This window comes from Etheostoma spectabile, chromosome 5 (assembly GCF_008692095.1).
Source record: "Etheostoma spectabile isolate EspeVRDwgs_2016 chromosome 5, UIUC_Espe_1.0, whole genome shotgun sequence".
Classification (NCBI taxonomy): domain Eukaryota; kingdom Metazoa; phylum Chordata; class Actinopteri; order Perciformes; family Percidae; genus Etheostoma; species Etheostoma spectabile.
The window spans coordinates 13,241,025-13,247,621 of record NC_045737.1 but is presented as its reverse complement, the minus strand read 5'-3'; positions in this window follow the sequence as shown (position 1 = coordinate 13,247,621).

Below are 6,597 nucleotides of genomic sequence, written 5' to 3'. Positions count from 1 at the left end.
CTAATCTAATCTAATCTAATCTAATCTTAAAAGTACTAAACCTTAAATCTTAAAACCTAAAAACTTTAAAAAAGGTAAATGCGACCTGATTAATTAATGACCATTTCGCTTTAAAATAATTCCCCAGAGCAAATAGGACACGGTAGTCAAATTTAAATTTGAAATGGGACATTTTCCCAAAGTCAGTTGATTTGAGAGAGTTTTGTTAGGTTCACTTATGCGCCGCATACCACATAACAACAACATCCAGATCTTTGTTGCACTTTCCTGCAGGTTTCCTGTGTCTCTACACAGCTCTCAGCTCCCAACTATGGGCCACTTGCCAAAAATGCTCTTAAAAAACACTACTGAGATGTTTAACAGTGAATGAATGTAAGAAATAAACAAAAACAAACACAATCAGGCGCAGAGCCAATACCAGAGGATTAAGTAGAGGTGGGCCTGAATGTAGGGTGTCGCGAAATCAAAGCAGTTGCCCAAATCCAGGAAATTATATTGTCTATAGTCAGAGTCCTGAGTTGCCTGATGAACATTAAAAACTGTCACAGGGCTTAAAGGAGAAAATGGAATTCATTATAGATGGTTATCAGTTTGTTTTACTGCTCGTCAACCTCCAATTAGATTACTAGCTCTATTTTTGACTAGGCTAAATAAGCCAAAATATCAACTAACTCTCCACTATTTCAACTACTAGGTCATAGTTTAAATTTGGGCAAAACATGATTTTAAATCTGCTTTGTTTCTGGTCCCTGTAGAAATGTGTTTCTTTATGTTAAACATTGGAGTTGAACATTGGGGTGCAGAAGAGAACCGTAAAGTGCTCTGGTATTGGCTCTGCGCCTGATTGTGTTTGTTTTGTTTATTTCTTACATTCATTCACTGTTAAACACTCGTAGTGTTTTTTAAGAGCATTTTTGGCAAGTGGCCCATAGTTGGGAGTGAGAGCTGTGTAGAGACACAGAAACCTGCAGGAAAGTGCACACAAGATCTGGATGTTTGTTGTTATGGTAGGCGCGCATAAGTGAACCTAACAAAACTCTCTCAAATCAACTGACTTTGGGAAAATGTCCCATTTCAAATTTAAATTGACTACCGTCCTATTTGCTCTGGGGAATTATTTAAAGCGAAATGGTCATTAATTAATCAGGTCGCATTTACCTTTTTTAAAGTTTTTAGGTTTTAAGATTTAAGGTTTAGTACTTTTAAGATTAGATTAGATAGATTAGATTAGATTAGATAATACTTTATTCATCCCACAGCGGGGAAATGCCTTTACAGCGGCATTTTCTACAATAAAAACAAAACAAACAAACACACAGTAAAAACACAAACAAACAACCGACAATGAGCAAGGTATGGCTGAGTGTAAAGTAAAGTGGTTTCAACAGGTTTTGTAAAGTGCGGTTGCAATAGTACAGAAAACAATATTACAGGACGGCTCCATGAACACTGAATAAAGTGACATATGGACAACATTACCCAGAAAGCATCTGGCATGGGCGAAGCGTCAGGACCATTGGGACCAAGGGGTAAGCCAACGTCCACAAACAGCGTAGCTCATACGGCGCCATGCAGGAATTCTACCAGGCACTCACCCGTAGTTAGCATCCCATTGACTGCCATTCATTTTGGCTCCACTTTACAGCGAATAACTTTACATCTGAGCATTTAAAAACTTTATCTGTCCATTAATTATTCCTAAAGACACAAGACGCTGCACACGTTGAAGATCCAGCTTCCTCAGGAAATAGAGTCTGCTCATCCCCTTACTGCTGTTTACAAGAAGGGATGAGCAGACTCTATTTCCTGAGGAAGCTGAGATCCTTCAACGTGTGCAGCGAGTTGGAGATCTTCTACCATTCTGTGTGGCCACGCTCTGTTCTCCTCCGCCATCTGCTGGGGCAGCAGCATCGGAGCCGGCCACCAAACAGACTGAACAAACTGATCAGGAAGGCTGGCTCTGTGATCGCTGCAAACTGGACACATTTGAAGCTTGTGGAGAGGAGGTCGCTGAACAAACTGTTATCTATCATGGATAACCCTGACCACCCTCTCCACCCCACACTGGTCCAACAAGGAGCAGCTTCTCTAGAGGCTCCGACAGTTTAATGCCGCACGGACCGCTACAGGAAATCATTCCTACCACAGACAATAAAACTCTTCAACACGTCATCCCTGGGTGCTAGATGAGACTCTGAGACACCCCAACATTGCAATAAGGGCAACCGGAACGATTGGTTCATTTACATTTTTAGCATACTTATATTTAAACAGCTGCACATTTATTTTTTCCATGTTGTATATACTTAAATTTTGTTCTTCTTCTTATATTTTATTCTTATATTTTTTTGTATTAATTATTATTATTTCATGTATATTGTATGTATGTTATTTTTTGTGTCTGCTGTAACACTGTAATTTCCCATTTTTTGGATCAATAAATATCTATCTATCTATCTATCTATCATCTAAGACAACGTATAAAAGGCTCCGTTACCTTATACCTCATGTTATGGCTCCGTACCAGGAACTTTTTGTAAAAATACAATTGTGTCATAACCAGTTAGCAAAATCCATTGACTGCCATTCATTTTTGTGCCACTTTGACAGGGAATAACATCTGAAGAAAAACGTTACTGTGAGATTTGAGATTACTTGTGTGGAAGTCTCTGCTCTGCCATCCTCTGCACACTTTTTGTTTGTTTTTGTTAATAAACTTTATTTACATTTCACATTTCAGCTCAATTTTAGACATATACTAATTTAGACATATACTATAATACTAAAATGTAAATACACTGTGCCTGTGTGCTGTACTTGTGGTTAGAATCAGTTCACTTTAAGTTCAATCACTTCCACTTCACATAATGGTAATCACAACCCTAACATAAATACTCACTTTAAATTAGAAAAACTAATACATTTATGATAACATTATCATAAACTGGAAAAGTAGATACAATGTTATTCTGTTATTGGGTTGTAAACTATGACATACAGTACAGTTTTAGATTTAGGGAAGGTCCAGCCTTCGGCAGACATAAAAACATTGCTATACATTAAGCTAAGAGGCATGATCTCATCACAGAAATGTCTCCACATGACAACAAACAACTTCCTGTTTTTTTCTGCAGACAAAAACACCGTACCACCTCACAACCTGGCACAGTATCGCATATTTACACATATCTTTCGTTCACATTTTTGGTTCCTTGTTGGATACTTGGAGTCCTCTGGAATCGGCACTTTGAAACATTAAAGTTGTGTTGAGAATACAGATCTTGGTAATCAAAAATACAGTTTGACAAAAGAAAAGCACCAAAGCAGAGCTGTGAAGCCGTCCATGTGGACTGTACATTTTGTAGCTTCTTGGTTGCATCTTCTGTCCTCCAGGGTGCTGGACTACTTTTATACTTCCAGTCCCTCCACCATCTTCTGCATGTAGTGTTTCTGAGCTCTTCCAGGATAAACTAAGTCATTTAAAACAGTATTGGGTCAGCACGGTCGGACAGGCGGCTCCAGCCTGTTGGACAGGCTGTCAGCACCTGGTCAAACTTGGCGTATCGCAAAGCTTGGCTCTCCTCGCTCCCCTGCTCCCCACAGCAGCCTCATCTGGAAGTCGGTCAGGAAGAGCTCCAGGATCTCCGCCTGCTCTGGATCCTGCACATCAACGCCACCTTATAGTGGATCAACAGCAGAGTTCACATTTATCTCAAAATAACCTGATTTTATTTTCACTTTACCTCCTACAATTTTTAAATCTTTTCTTCTTTAAATGATACTTCAGAAAGAGCACAAGCGCACGCATCATTAAAGACTGCTCTCACCCCAACCACAGACTGTTCATGCCCCTCCCCTCCGGGAGGCCTCCCAGGTCTCACACACCCGTACCAGCATGTTTAGAGAAAGCTTCTTTCCTGCAACTGTCATCTACTGAACTCTAGCTCTGACTAGCACTTGAGTTAAATCACGTTACACTTACACATGCTTAAAGCAATTAAGCTAAATTCCACATCAATGGAATAAGGCAGAGTTGCACAACTCATGAGTATGAATTGATCAAAGTCACGTAACTGGGGGCAGAGGGCACTGCTGGGCTATAGCATGTGGCAAAATAAATGAACACAAATTGATGATATGGCAATTTAATTTGATTGACGTACTAATGCTTATTATCAAATTCCCTCAAAAAGGGAGGGCCAATCATATTCAGGGGGGACGGGTGCCACATGTGCCCCCCCTCTAGACCGGGTTCCCAAAACTTTCAGCCCACGCCCCAAAAGTAACGGTGCAAGTACTTCGACCCTCCCACTATAACATTGCGCGCAACCGCGCATGCAACTATAGGCGTGAAAATCAAAAGAGCTGTTCCCTTTTAGTTATTTGCTTGGTTTTATTTTAAATTAGCCACTAGTTTTATCTTGTGTTAAAATATGGCTAACATGTGCTATTTCTAATCGTTTGAAATTTTTAATTTTTCTGTAAATCCTTTGACCCCCCCTCTCTGGCTTGCGACCCCTCCGTGGGTCCCGACCCCCTTTGGGAATCACTGCTCTAGACCACTGTTTAACAGCTGGATGAATAACACTGAGTTATTCTCTAAGTTTTTAATGCCACAGACCCTGTTTGATACCACAACTGGAAGGCACCAAATACAAAGTTTCAAATCCTACAGGTATAGGCGGACTTAAATTATTACTTTACTTTGGTTATTCCTAAATAATGCAGGTCTAATTTTCCTTTGACCAGTTTTGATAATCAGAACATCTCTCTCCACTCCCTCACCTTGCAGTTTGCTCTCAGCGTTGGAGCGCGGTAGATGCCCCCCAGCTGGGCGATGGTTCTCGCTGCCCCAGGTGGAACATGACCACGTCCACCCCGTCTTCCACTGTCTCCCAGGCTCTGTCCCCTCACCCACGGTAACTCTTCTCCAACGAGAGGAGGGGTAGGACGTGGGGAGGTGGTGCTGCGAGCGGGCAGCTTTCTGGAGGACAGACACACAGACAGAGTCCTTGTTTTGTTTTTTTTGTAAAAAGAAGATGTGTTTTGCAAATGGACATGCAGTGGAGGACCCCTACCTCTCCCGTCATTCAGGCTCTTCATGAACGGCCTCAGAGTTTTCTCGTAGAGAATAGCCCCTCTGTGTGTCGCTGCCGTAATGCCGTCCAGGTCTGCGTCAGACGAGACACCTTAGAGAAAGTGAAACATCACCTTTATAACAGTCAGTCAGTAATGGCTTCCAGATGTAGGGGTGTGGCCCCCCAGGTGCCAGAAGAACCAGGGATTTCATTGAGTCCATTGTTTCTAAACCAGCACATGTTATACTTCGACTGAGAACTGAGACTACCTTTGGAAGCCTCAAACATCATTTGAACTCTCAAGACCGATGCAGTTGTCAATTTCCCTCCATTAAATGCACCTGCGCCCATCTTTGCGCCCATGGGCGTGCTGGTCCTACAGGGAGGTTGTGTTCAGGTGAATTCTTGATCTCGAGGCAGCGGAAGTGACCACGCCATTGACCAAAAAAACCTGTCTAAATCAATAGTATCAACTAACGCAAATTAGTAATATGTGCCTAGGGTTATGCACGTGTGCACACACTATGCTTGTTACACACACAGGGAAGAGAGCAGCACACAAACATGCAAAAGATTAAAATAAAATTATATTGTGCAAATCCGGCATGTAAAGACATTGGTCCAAGGTAAAAACGGCTGGCTTTTAAAGGAAACGGAGATGACACTCTGTTGTTCATGGCATGTTACGCCCAAACACACACTACAGACGCCGCCGCCGTTACAAGACGGATCCGCAGCTGTTCTCCCCAAAGCACCTGCATCATGTGCTTCACCCTGTGCCCTTAGATCGTTGAAATAGGGCCCAATATCTTACCTCTATAGTGTTTTAGCCATAATATGGTATTTGGTAGAAGAGGTTTTGGAGGAAAAAATGTGTAATGGGATTCCACTGGATGTGATGTTATTTTCAGCCGTATACAAAATGAAATAACAAACTTGCATTTTAATGAAAAAGTACAAAGGTTTTTAGATTTTGATTTTTATAACGGTATGTTCTTTTGTATTGTGTTATTCTGACATGGAATAAAATAAAAGGGTTAATTTGACCGGATGTACTGTATTTATATTATTCATCAGTACAGTCTAAGGAGATGCAGTGATGTGACTCTGTAAAAGATAATCTCTTGAATACAAACTTTGAAAAAAAGAAAGAATGACAAATACAATTTAAGAGATGTTTTCTCTATTGAAAATAACAACATGCAAACTTTGAAATAAAACACAGTACTGACCTATAATTCTTTTGAATTTAAACACCAATAAAATATAATATAATAGTATTTGCAAGTACACCGTGCCAGTGGTTTTTTATGGACAGTGGGTAAGGGTTTAACTTCAGGTTTTATTGCAGAGGATAACCTTAGCAACACATAATGTTGGAATTTGAACTTTAGCCGCTTCATGTTCAGCAGGGACATCTGTTGCTGTCCCCCTCCTTCTTTTCATGCTTCCTGTCTGTCTCCACAAAATACCCCCAAAAAATCTCCAATCAATGTAATTCTGTAAGTGACGCATGCGT